General features: G+C 35.7%; 1 pseudogene; it reads left to right on the forward strand.

Annotated features, from left to right (window-relative positions):
* Window positions 1–324: 324 nt before the first annotated feature.
* Window positions 325–12,729, forward strand: LOC114720860 (importin beta-like SAD2; annotated as a pseudogene).
* Window positions 12,730–14,364: the final 1,635 nt, after the last annotated feature.

Here is a 14,364-nt window from a genome sequence, read left to right on the forward strand (position 1 = left end):
ATAAAATTTAAAAATTAAATTAAAATTTTATATAAAAATTAGAGAATCATGTGTATATTTAAAAAAATGACGAGAAAGGTAAGTTGGTTAATTCAGGTTAAATGGAAAAAAGTATAGTTAAAAAGTTAAAACCCGTAAGCCCTAGTGTTTTGTTCAGCTGAGCCTTCCTTCATCATTGTCGCTCCCTGAAGCTCTCTGTTCCATCCGCTATTTCTTTAGGTAGCTGGTCTAAACCCTAGAGCACGCACCATCTCCGGTCATCAATTTGGAACTAGGGTTTAGATTTTTGATATTTTTTCCTATATATTTTTTCTTACTTTATAATCTTCGAGTTCATTTTGATTCACTGTGGTTGTGATCGTTGAGATTATGGATCTTCCTAGTCTGGTTGTTATACTTCAAGCTGCTCTTAGCCCGAATCCCAATGAACGTAAGGCAGCCGAGCAAAGCCTTGATCAGGTGCATCTCTATGTTATTGGAGTTCCTCTGGTTTGCTTTATCATCACTCAGTTTCGTCTTTATTGTCAGAATTGTGCCTGGTCTTTTTTTTTTTTTTTTCACAACCCTTTTACTCAATTGAATTTTTCTTTTCTCCAGGAAGACTCGTCTTTAGCAATTACATTGTGTGTTTTGTAATTTTCACTTGTAATTTTCAGAGCTTGAGCTTGAGGACTTCCACAGCAGTGTCTCTTTTGGCTTAAGTTGTGAACTGTGTTGTCATTGCAAATAATTGTGCTATGATTTGATGTGTGCTCTAGTTTATATATGGTTTTCTTTATATACAGTTTCAGTATGCCCCTCAGCATCTGGTGAGGCTGCTGCAAATTATCGTTGACAACAACTGTGACATGGGAGTGCGGCAAGTTGCTAGCATTCATTTCAAGAACTTCATTGCAAAATATTGGTCTCCGCTTGATTCTGGTATGCTTTTGTAAACACGTTAGAATCAGAAAATTGACTCTGTTGATTCATTACACTTTTTTGGGTTCATGTAGATGCCCAGCAGAAGATCTCACAGAGTGATAAGGCAGTGGTGAGGGACCATATTCTTGTGTTTGTGGCTCAAGTACCTCCCTTGTTAAGGTACACTAGTTGAACTGTGGTCTTTGTTAATTTTTCTTGTAACATGTTTACCGTGCAATCCCATGTAATTTATTTTAGTAGGACTTTCTGAGTGTGTTTAATTCAATTAAACACATGGGCAGAGACTTTGAGGATTTTGTGTTTCTCTTCTATTCTATGTCCGAATTTCTTTGTATTGACCATCCATGTTTACACGTTGTCTAGGGTGCAACTTGGTGAGTGCCTGAAGACTATTATACATTCAGATTATCCTGAGCAGTGGCCAGGACTTCTTGACTGGGTGAAACATAACTTACAGGATCAACAAGTCTATGGTGCTTTATTTGTTCTCCGGATTCTTTCTAGGAAATATGAGTAAGTTTTTGCTTTTCTTTCTAAAGTCTGAAATGCAAACTTAGTTTAGTTGAAAGAATTTGTTCATTGTCCTACCTTGTGTTCGCAATATTGTTTATAATTTAAGTTCTCAATTAGAATACAAGGGTATAACATGTATACACTTTTGGTGACTGTTTCCCTCGAGTTGCTAATGCTGTGCAATAAATACGATGTTTTCCAAACCACAGGAGTCTTATCCTGAGTTGTAATTATTGTATTTTGTGCTGTTAAGGTTGCCTCTTTATTTTATAGCTTTCTGTTAATACAGTTGTATTTTATCTTATTTATTTTTTGTCTGTCCAGAAGTAATCTCTTGCTGGGTTTAAATATTGATTTGGTGATGTCATCTTGTAGCCTTTCTTGATATAATTACCTTGCATACTTGCTCAGTAATTATAAATGTCTTTTGAGCTGTTAAAGAGAAATAAATGAAAGGAATGACACAATGGGTCTAATTACCCTGCTTTATACATATATAAAAAGTATTGTATATTGAGAAATTCAATCGATATAATTTTAATGTCTTATGTATTTCAGTGCCTGGTTTGACAAAAGATGGTATTCTTTTTTTTTTTTTTTCTCCCTTCTTTTTTATCGCTGAAGCATTGTATGGGTGACAAAGATTGTATGTTCCCTTTTATGTTGCTGAAAAGTATTGGTTTTATCCCCCTTTTCTTCGCTTTTTTCAGGTTCAAGTCGGATGAGGAGAGGACACCTGTTCATCGGATAGTTGAGGAGACCTTTCCACAACTTCTCAATATATTTAACAGGCTTGTGCAGATTGTCAACCCTTCACTGGAAGTAGCAGATTTAATCAAGCTTATCTGTAAAATATTCTGGTCCTCCATTTATGTATGTCTTCTTTCCATTTGCACAATTGAGATGGCATAGATGGCTTTCTTATTTGTGCTTGCGGTTTTCTCAACTTAAGTTCATAGAATTGACGTGCATTTTTGGGTTCATTGTTTATATTTATTCAGCTGGAGATTCCAAAGCAGCTGTTTGATCAAAATGTCTTCAATGCTTGGATGATGCTGTTCTTAAATGTATTGGAGAGTCCCGTCCCATCAGAAGGTCAACCTGTTGATCCTGAGCTTAGAAAATCATGGGGTTGGTGGAAGGTGAAGAAATGGGCAGTTCACATACTAAATAGGCTGTACACTCGGTGAGTTTGAAGTTTAGATCACTTAATGGAAATATCTGAGCTTTGCTGCCTCAATTATTTATTTTCTTTTTCTATGGGTGTCAAATTTATCATGTCACAGTTTTGGCGACTTGAAGTTACAAAACCCTGCAAACAGACCATTTGCTCAAATGTTTCAGAAGCATTATGCAGGGAAGATTTTGGAGTGCCACTTAAATCTTTTGAATATCATTCGACTGGGTGGCTATCTGCCTGACAGAGTGATCAACCTTATTCTTCAATATCTAAGCAACAGGTGTTTTTTTGGTTTTTGGGTTTTTGTTTTGGTTTTTTTTTTAATTCATTCATTATATTTCTGTTGTCATTCCTTATCAGTCAGTCACTTTGCATAATTTATATCCAAGCTTGCTGTCATCTACTGCATATCCATTGTATCCACTAGAAATTTCAAACTTATGTAGAGTTGTAATCTACAAGTAGAAGACTCTTCATTAAGTTTGTTGGATTGATATATGTATTGCTTACCGTTTAGAAACATAGTTTTCTTTCCATCTTGTGTTAGCAGCACTGAATAGAATCATATATTAGCCTTCTATCTGATGACAGTAATAGTCAATCCTATTCTAAGTTACTCTATGATTTATTATGTGGCTAAAACATGGTGGTGGATATCAATGGTCACCTCAGAACAATCCAGGGGTTACAGGAGTAGAATGTAACAGAAGTAGGTCTAGAAAGATTTAGAGTAACATCAGGCAGCAGCTGCTCCCTTAAACAGTCCTCCTAATTATTAACCTGAATTTAACATAAACCTTTCTTTTACAGAAAAATAATGTTACCAGTATTATTAAGTTTGTATAACATATTTTTAGGCAGATATGTTATATGCACAGATGATTGACATTACTTTCACCTTGTTTTGAAATTATGTCATAAGTTCAATAATATTTTGCTAGAAGAATGTCACTAATTGATTTTTTAAAATCCAGCAAGAGTATCTCCCCCTTTCAATATATTATCTGAAAGATGAAAAGAACAGATTTTTTTCTGAACAATGGCCAATGCCCATCAATCTTAAGGGTATGTACTAATAAGGCAGAAAGTAAACTCTTCAGAAAGAGGGGAAAATAGTATTGCATTTGTCCATCATTTACTTGTTCCCTTTCTTAAGTCTAAGTTCTCATTGAGCAGCTAAAGGTCTTGGGTTGAGTGGCTGCTTGGCATGTCTGCATCTTTGTTCATGTGGTTTAGACCTTAGAAAATATGTATTCATCTCCAATTTTAGGGTAAATTCATGGTTGGTGTCAATACACATCTGCTGAAGATTTGTCATGGTTGTAGCTAATTCATTTCTAATCAGATGTGGAAGCAACTTAGTTGTTAAGAAGCTTGATCATATTTAGAATGAATTACTTTTTTGACATTTTATTTTCTGTTGCTGGTAGTTAGCACATTTTTTATTGTGAATTATTATTACTCGATTTTCTCTTTGACCATTTTTGGGTAATATATATATATGCAGCATTTCAAAGAATAGTATGTATACTCTGCTGCAACCTCGGGTGGATATTCTTCTATTTGAGATAGTTTTTCCTCTTATGTGTTTCAACGATAATGATCAAAAGCTTTGGGAGGAAGATCCTCATGAATACGTTAGGAAGGGATATGGTAAGTATTTTGGGTCTGTAGGTATAAAGTTAGAATTAAGATGGGAACATTTGCTTATATCATCTTTCGTCTTTGTGACAGACATAATTGAGGACTTGTACAGTCCTAGGACTGCTTCAATGGACTTTGTGAGTGAGTTGGTTCGAAAACGTGGAAAAGAAAATCTTCACAAGTTCATTCAGTTCATAGTTGAAATTTTCAAAAGGTAATTTTTGTGCCCATTTCTATAATAGATAATTCAGGCTTTTTAGCCAAAAGCTAATTCATGAATTAGATGCCTTATATTGGTTTTTGCTGTGCTAGGTATGATGCAGCTCCTGCAGAATACAAGCCCTACAGACAGAAAGATGGTGCTCTTCTTGCTATTGGAACACTTTGTGATAAATTAAAGCAAACTGAGCCATACAAATCTGAACTTGAGCGTATGTTAGTGCAACATGTATTTCCTGAGTTCAGCAGTCCAGTTGGCCACCTTAGGGCGAAGGTAAAAGTATCTCTGCCAATGTGACTAGTGGCATTTTTTCCCCCTTTATTGGTGAGAATAATAAGAAGACCCTGCTTCCAGGATGGTTTAACCTATATGCATCATGTCCTTATCAGAAGTACATTACAGTGATGTCAAAATCTGATCAAGTATTTTAGGAACATGTCTGCAGAAAAAGAAAAAAGAAGTGGCATTTTAATTGTGGTTTGGCAAAATGTGAACTCCATTGCAGGGCTCTATTGTGCTGGTGTCTTCTGTGGATTTTTTTTTTAAATTTTATTTGGGAATTGTTTGAGTGAAGCATATTTAATACTGATTTTTTCTTTTGGTTCTGCCCAGTCGTGCCCAGTCTCTGTTTGACCACTTATAATTTCCTTCTAATGGGCATATGGATTTCAGCATACCTTTGGGTTGCTTAGGCAAAGCCAATTTGACTCTGAAAAATCTGATTTTTCTTTTTGGCTGGCATAAGCTCTGTCTAAATATTTTACTTTTACTCGTACATGGACCATTTTTAGTTTTTTCTCTGTATTTGGTTAGCATCGTGAAGCAGCAGTTCTAGGGAATTATTTGTTTTATTGAGCTATCTTGTCATAATGCTAGCTGCTGGGTCTGGAATCGTTTTATGTACACCTGAAGATGTTTATATGTTTCTTCGTGGGATTATGACACCATTTTTCAGGCCTTCGTGGTTTCACATTCTTAATTCTATTTGAAAGGAAGGAATGGGGGAGAGGTGTTGTGGGTTAATGGAGTGATTATGTTCTTTCATTGTCGTGTTTCGGTAGGAAGAAAAGAAAGTATTTATATGTGCCTAATCTTTTTATTTTTGTAATTTATAATTTATAATTTGAAGTATTATTTAACATATGTTGATAATTGAATTCTATATGTTGCAAGAGGATCCTGTCCCATGAAATTTGATCTCGTGTGATTTCCCTTGCAATACTTCACCTAGTGAGAGTATTGAAAAGCTGACTCCATCAATTAGAATCCATCCAAAATTTTCCTTTTATCTCTAAAAAAGTGCAACCACACCAGGGAATGGTGCAATCCAATTGATTCTCTCCCTCTGCTTTTTTATGTCTAACCAAACTAAGTATCAGTCTTGCGACAAATAAAGTCAGGTTGAATTTAATTCAAATTTTAAAGAAAAATCTTGAGTAATGGCTTTCTGATTGCTTGCTTGTTCATGGTGAAATTCATGAGTATATAAAGGAGGGTGAAGGCAACTGATCCGCCATTCAATCCCATTGAATCAGCCGCCTGAAAGTTGAAAAGATAAAATCAGATAATAAACAAACTCAGTCGCTAGAAATAAGGACACTAACATTGGGCAGATAAGGTGTGTGGAAGCTAAATAAATAATACAAGTGGTCTCCAACATATTCTAATCATGGAATATTCCTGCTTGTTAAAAACAGGCCGCATGGGTTGCAGGACAATATGCCCATATCAACTTCTCAGATAAGAACAACTTCCGGAAGGCATTACACTGTGTTGTTTCTGGAATGCGAGATCCAGAACTTCCTGTGCGTGTTGATTCTGTCTTTGCTTTGCGTTCTTTTGTTGAAGCATGCGAAGGTGCGTTATAACTATCTTATTCTTTTGTGTGTTTAGGATTATTTGAATTTCAAGGGTTAATGTTGACTATATATGTATTTCTTTTTGTTTTTGATGCAGAACTGGATGAAATTCGTCCTATTCTCCCACAACTCCTTGATGGTAAGTGGATGTGAAAGTTGTTATCTTAGGCATTGTAATCTAGTTTTCTTGTCAAATGTGTTTAAATAAATACAAATGTGTACAGAACTCTTCAAACTTATGGATGAGGTTGAGAATGAGGACCTTGTGTTTACTTTGGAGACAATTGTGGACAAGTTTGGGGAAGAGATGGCACCTTACGCACTTGGGCTATGCCAAAATTTGGTAAAATTGTTCACACTTATGTCTGCAAGAGAAAAAAATATGCTGTTCTTTAGTGTTATTCTTTAATGTAGTAACTCATTTTTCTGTTTATGGAACAGGCTGCTGCATTTTGGAGGTGTATGAACACTTCTGAAGCTGATGAAGCTGATGATACTGGTGCTCTGGCTGCGGTTGGCTGTTTGCGTGCTATTAGTACAATACTTGAATCAGTGAGCAGGCTGCCTCACCTTTTTATTCAGGTTGAACCAACATTGCTTCCCATAATGCGTAGGATGTTGACTACCGATGGCCAAGGTATTTGCCTACAACGTCTGGACTTTTTATTTTTTTTAATTTCCCGTCCTATTTTGATTAGTCTACCTAACGTGAATGTTCTTCATTTAAATATAATGAATGAATAGATTTTTATCAATGTTTTTATCAGTTATGTGATTTAATTAAAAGATGTGATTTGATTTTATTATTTGAAAAAATAATTGAAGAGTATGTGAAGAGAAGGATAGGAGACTGAGCATTTGAAAAATTGAATGTTCAATGTGGACAAAATGAAACAACAAATGTCCTGTCTCAGCCATTCCTGTGCGCCTTCCTTGTCACGAGTTTCCTGTTTATGTTAACCATTTTTGGATGGTTGCATGTGATTCTGACTGTTTCATTTATCAGTCGAAGTAGGGTACAGGAGATGAAAACTCCAAGCCCAAAAGCTCACATGATATGAAAATAGAAAAATAAAATAGTACTAATTCTGATAAACTGATTGACTAAAATAATGGAGTAAAAACAAAAAGAGGAGAACGTAAAAAGAAAATACAATGCAGAAAGGCAACCATACAGCAGCCAAGCAACAGAGTGCCAGAAATTTTTCATATTAGGCTTCTCCGTGTCAGTGAATGTGAAGTTATGAAATATTTGCTTATTAAACCTCCAAATCCCATTTTGCAACCATGGAGTCTGTCAGTTTTCTCACGGAATGAAGCTTGAACTTTTAATTTTACTTGTTCGTCTTGCTTATTTAATTGTTAATCTCTTGTGCTTGCTTACAGAGATTTTTGAAGAAGTTTTGGAAATTGTATCATATATGACCTTTTTCTCTCCAACAATATCACGGGACATGTGGAATCTTTGGCCATTGATGATGGAAGCGCTGGCAGATTGGGCAATTGATTTCTTTCCAAGTATGATGCCCTCTACATTTCTTCTCAGTTTATCTCATTTATTTTTTGCTTTATTCATGTTTAAGAATTTATATATGTTTAAATTAATTGGCATCTCCAAATCCAATCTGAGGATAAACTCAGCTGTGCACAAATTAAATAGATTATAACATTACTTATGAACTGCACATTAGAGATAGAACATGGACAATCTTGGTCAAAAGAGATGCACTTCATCCTGTATGAGCTACCAAATACATCAAGGCTGAAAATGCTCATGTTGGTTTGTTCATGTAATCTCCCTCTCTCAAGCCTAATAGAATTACATGCGCTTTGAGGGATTATTGTTGTTGTTTTAAACTCGTGGTATAATTTATATAAGTTTTTTTGTTTTCTCTGTTCTAAAAAAACAAAAATAAAGATCAGAGATATCATACTAACTGATATGCTAACTAGTCTGATATTTTTGTGCTGGAAGAATTTGTTGAGATGAAGGATAACAGCGAAAACCTCCTAGAATTTTCTTCGTTGGCTTTTCCTTTAGTTATTGCTTTATTCGAATTCATCCCTTCTATTCTCTCTCATGAGCGAGAACATATACTTGTTGCTGAAATCTCACACAAATGGCACCTGAAAGCACCAAAATCGCAGAGATGATTTGCTATTTCACAAGTAGAAGGAGAAAGTGGAATCTTTGAGTCTATGACCATGAAGAACAGGACGACTTGCGACTGGGATTAAAGAACACAACAGGTGACTTGCGAGTTGCAACTGTGAAGATTGAATGTTCAAGATTGCGACTTGTGACTGTGACAGAGCAGAAATATCCGGCCAGTGATTGAAGGATTTGGGCAACAAAGTGAAGATTGATGATTGAAGATGAGATGCTGCCGTCAAGATGCTAGGGATTTCAGATTTTTTTTTTTTGGGGGGGGGGGGGAGAAAACGCATCGACTAAATGAATGGTCGAAGAGAGCTGCCATTCGAATTCAATCATTTTTTTTTTTGGTTTTTTCCTTTTAAATACACGACGTCATTGGTGTGGGTTACCCAGTTTACACTGGTTTTTCACGGGTTTGATCCTTGGCTGGTTTAGGACTTAAGCCAGACCGGACCACCGACCAGTTCACCGGTTTTTTCGGTTGAATTGGCTGGTCTGGTCCCCCCCCTTTTTTTTTTTTCAATTGTTAATTTTTAGGTTCTTTCCTAGGTAATTCTCCTATGACTGTATTGTACATGTCAATTTACTTGGTTGTCAATTGTAATTTGTCAGAGCTAGCTCTATGTTCATAGTTAGGTTTTGAGTTTCTCTCTAGTAATTATCCTGTGAGCTGGGGTTGTTATCTACTCATGTGGGTAGTCCTGTATGCATGGACACGCTCTACATTGTTGGTGCAGACCACCTGCGGTTGCTTTTGTCTGAGGATTGGGACTCTACTTGATATTAGCTGGTGTCCACTCTCCTTAAATACATGAGACATAGGCAGACCTATTGCTATGGCTTTTGGACATAATATTCCTAAATTTTAGTCGAACCCTCCTTTCTTGTGCTTGCATTTTGATACATATATGGATCGATGGTAATTTTAAAAAGGCTTTGCAGATATCCTGGTTCCTTTGGACAACTACATTTCTAGGGGGACTGCCCATTTCCTTACTGCAAAGAACCTGATTATCAACAAAGTCTATGGAATGTGGTTTCATCTGTGAGTAATTTGTATTACTGTCTGTTAGGTCAGAGCGCAGGGATTAAAAACCACTGTTAACGTCTACAACTTCTTATCAATGTCTTTGTCTCTGTATTTCACATTGTAGATTATGGCAGACAAAAATTTGGAGGACAGTGACATTGAGCCAGCTCCAAAGCTTATTGAAGTTCTATTTCAGAATTGTAGAGGACAGGTGGATCACTGGGTTGAGCCATATCTCAGAATAACAGTTGAACGATTGCACAGAACTGAAAAATCATATTTGAAATGTCTTCTCATGCAAGTGGTAAGGTGTTATTAGAATCAGTATAGCATGTATGAATGAACAAGAGCAGAAAATTGGCTTCTATTGCTTCCTAGGTTATTTTGTTGAGTTTGACAAGCTCATTGGCTTCCTTTTGGTCCATTTACGCTGTTAATTACTTTGCAGCCCTTGTATCTGGAGCTTGTTAACTAAGCTTTCAGATGTCTGCTAACTTGGAATTGCAGGCCAAATAAACGAGTTAGCATGGTCTGAACCAATTTTTTGTCTGTCAAATTCTACTGTTATTTAATTGTAAGGATTATGAATGGTGTGATAGAGGGTTATCATTATTTTGGTTTTCTTTATATTCTTAGTTCCTTTAGTTCATTCAGGTTGCAGTTCCGTCAGGGCTCTAATTGACGCACATTACCCTTTGGAATGAACATAGATTGAAAAATTCTGACTGACTACTACCATATGCTGTTTACTTCATCAATTTGAAGTTTGCCATGTTCCTCATATTGCACTAAATATTTATGCAGATCGCAGATGCTCTTTACTACAATCCAGCATTGACTCTTGGCATATTGCAAAAGCTAGGTGTTGCATTAGAAATCTTCAATCTATGGTTCCATATGCTGCAGCAAGTCAAGAAGAGTGGTATACGTGCTAATTTTAAAAGGTATTTTTTTTTTAATCTTTTATTGATTTTTTTTTTTCCTGCGAAGAAAGTTACAGAAGGGGAATAAAGACATCTGCAGGGTTTAAAAATAATGAACACACTCACCCCAAAAAAAAAAAAAAAATTCAAAGTGCATCAAAGATGTGCTCCTGCACTTCCCGCTTTCACTAATTTCTAGTTTCCTTGTATTGTGCTTTCATCTAGTAACGTTAGTCTTCACACGAGACTCAGGTTTTAGTGTACCATTGTAAGTTGTGACAATCTCTTTGCAGGGAACATGACAAGAAAGTTTGCTGTCTTGGTTTGACGTCATTACTGGCACTTCCATCTGATCAATTGCCGGAAGATGCTTTGGATCGGGTGTTCCGAGCCACGCTTGATCTTCTAGTTGCATACAAAGATCAAGTTGCAGGTTTCTATTCCTTTCATTTCTTTGTTTTAGAGATGTTTCATTCTCATCAATCATATTCACCAAGAATATATAAACCTATTTTATTCTCTTTATCGGTCATTTTTACTGTAATCTCTTCAATCTGATTCTTAGCTGCCTAATTCTTGTAGTATATATTGCACGTATTTTGCAGAAGCTGCAAAGGAGGAAGAAGCTGAAGACGATGATGATATGGATGGTTTTCAAACAGATGATGCAGATGAGGATGAAAATGAATCTGACAGGGAAATGGGAGTTGATGCTGAGGATGGCGATGAAGCTGACAGCAATAAATTTAGAAAGTTGGCTGAAAAGGTATGTTGATATGATGCCTCAAAAAACTAATCGAATCTAGGAAGTGTTTGCATGCAATAAGGCTTTATACGATGTAGGTATTTATGCATGAGCCTCTAACCTAGGAAATCTGTGTTTTCATGATTTTTCCAGACATCGCCCTCTTGAAGTTGTTTTATTTGTTTCTGAACAGTCAGGATCGACTAAGTCAGCTGTAGTGTACTAACTAAATTATGCATTTGAATTTTAAAATTTCAAGTGTAGCTGACCCCAACCAGTGGGCTGAGAGTTGTAATTGGATATTTAAAGTATGATACCTCCGTCCTGATTATTCTACGTTCGTTCTCTATTGTTAAATCTTAATCTTGTAATTTCTTGTGTTTATGGGTTCATAGGTGAAGGCATTCCGGCCTGATGATGAGGATGACGATGACTCAGATGATGACTGGACAGATGATGAAGAATTGCAGTCCCCAATTGATGAGGTGGATCCTTTTGTGTTTTTCGTGGATGCTATCAAAGGTAAAGCAGACACCGCCCCTAAACATGGCTACTTCATTATTGGCATAATGTTTATCATTTTTGTTTTGTCTGAAATGCCCCTGAACAACATGAAATCTTCCTGTAGTGATGCAATCATCAGACCCATTACGGTTCCAGAAGCTCACCCAGGCTCTTGACTTCCATTTTCAAGCTCTTGCTCATGGTGTTGCCCAGCATGCTGAACTGAGAAGGGCAGAGATTGAAAAGGAAAAATTAGAGAAGGCTTCAGCGGCCACAGCTGCCACAGCTTCTTAAGGTCTTGGTTGTACATTCTTAGGGATTCGTTTGCTTCTGAAGTTTTTGGCTCTTGGCTTACTCTATTCATTTGGTCCGGTGTCGGTTACACAAAGTAGAGGCATTGGTCACTAGCAGCGCTCTATGTGCCCTGAGAAAGTCTGCTTGCTATTTCAATGTTCACAGAGAAGTTCTCACTGCCGAAATCAGACGATCTTGAATTTTGGGAACTGCCGATTATCACTTCCTCTCAAGTCTTAGTTGAATCCTTTGTGAAAGTGCCTATACCTGCTATTCTGCATTGTCTTCTTGTTCCTACCACGTTGGGTATACCTTTTAGCCTTTTTCATGTCTCCAAATTTTGGGTTGATAATATATTTATAAGCCCTAGTCTGTTCTTGGATGAGAGCAGAAGGGGATAAAAGTCTGTAATATTTAAAGCCCGTCACATAGATGGGCAATGCGGGGTTGCCAATGCATGTATTGGTAAAGTTTTGGTGAGGGTTTAGTATTAGCTGTTCTTTTATACACAGTTTTGGCTTGAGAAAAAAAAGGTTTTGTAACTTTCCTTTGGGATGAGAGCAGAGTCGGAGAATTGAGGTGATTGGTTTGGTTTTCGGTTTTGGAGAGCCTTCCTTATTGGAGGTTGTAAAATTTTATTCTCATTCTTTATATTGAATTATTTGGGATGAAGTCATGAAATCAGCATTTTTGATGGTGACGGATGTGATTTCATGCCAAGTTTTGTTTTTTGTGCGAGGTACGGTGCAAAGTTTTAAAATAATCATCCGCATGTATGACAATATATACATAAGAAATAAATTCATGAGTCTAATGGTTAATATGATCACACTGGGAGAATCTTACTACAAATTCCTAATGAGAAATTTTTGAATGTTATTAAAAGGTTAAAATGCCTTTTTATATTTTAAAATAATATTATAGTGACAAGAAAAGGTTAAACAATGAAAAATTGACATTATATGGTATTTATTTGTAAAAAATGTTTTGCAGGGGAAAGTTTGGAAATATGGAGCGAAAAATTCACAATGCATAATATAATATTTTATTCTAAGTTTAATATATTGATAGGAAATTTATGGGAACAGGACTTTTTTAATTATTTGATTCTAACACCATTAAATTAATAATTTCTTAAAGGAGAATTTATAAAATAAATGAAGTCAAGCATCCTGTACATTGCGTTAATTCGATTTTTTTTTCCACATCAGATGTTCTCAAAAATTTCACAACATGTGAGCTCACTTGCAGCACTGTGTTGACTAGAGGAAGCACGAGATGATGAATGTCACTAACATTATTACCCCAGAAGCCAAGGCTACAGAATTTATAATAAATTTGGCACTCTGTGTGCCATTAATCAGTATAGTGGGAGTGGGCAAATCAAGGATAAATTATATGAAAATTGCGAAATTACCTCTCAATCTATCGGAAATTCACTGAAAATTTGATAATATAGTAATTCAACACACAAGCAAGAGAGTGTGAAGCCAAATGGATCATTTGTTCTGGTCTCAAGACCCAAAAAAAAAAAGATCATAAATTGATTGGAACAATCACCAACTTGCCAACTTAAAGGGACATTTTAGTCGCCACAAAAAAGGGATTTTAGTCTTTTAACATTTAAAATTTCTAACAAGGCCTCTCGATCTAATTAAGAATTTGTTAAAAGTGTAAATCTTAATTTGGATTTTGATATTTAAACTGGATTTAATATGGATTTTCCCTAACATTGCATGTATTTTTTAATTAAACAACATTATGGTGACGAAAACTTTGATATGTTGAATTTTTCAAAAGGATTGATTTTTTTTCCAGATTTTTTCATCAAGGCAAGAAATTTTTAAATAACTGTTTCGTTCCTGACCTAACTTTAGGTTCCAGCTCAATGATTGGCTCAACTTCGATCCAATATGGATTAATTACAAAATTGACTGTTCAGTTTAAACCAAGTCATTAAAAAGTGTGGTCATATGAGTATTCAATGCGGTTTAGTTCTTTAATCACTACTATGATGTCACGAAGAGTTGGTAATGCGCACGTCCAACCAGCCAACTTGCTATTGGGTGGCTATGCTAATTAGAGTCGCCCTTTCATATTTCGATCCGACAAGTAATGAATTAACCATTATTCAACAATAATGTCTAAATTAAAATTCGTTTGGTCGATTTTCTTTATGGGTTTAGCAATACTCAATATTCAAATCTTGAAATTTCATTTTTCTTTGAAATTGCAATTACTTGTAAATTAACAGTTGATAAATTATCTAAATTGTATTTCTATTTTTAAAATAAATATTAAAATTGGAAGACAAAATGGGCAGTTTAAACCCAACCTAAAATTGCAATTACTTGTAAATTAACAATTCAC

This window comes from Neltuma alba, unplaced genomic scaffold (genome assembly GCF_004799145.2).
Source record: "Neltuma alba isolate B1F8T4 unplaced genomic scaffold, ASM479914v2 tig00012002_pilon, whole genome shotgun sequence".
Lineage (NCBI taxonomy): Eukaryota > Viridiplantae > Streptophyta > Magnoliopsida > Fabales > Fabaceae > Neltuma > Neltuma alba.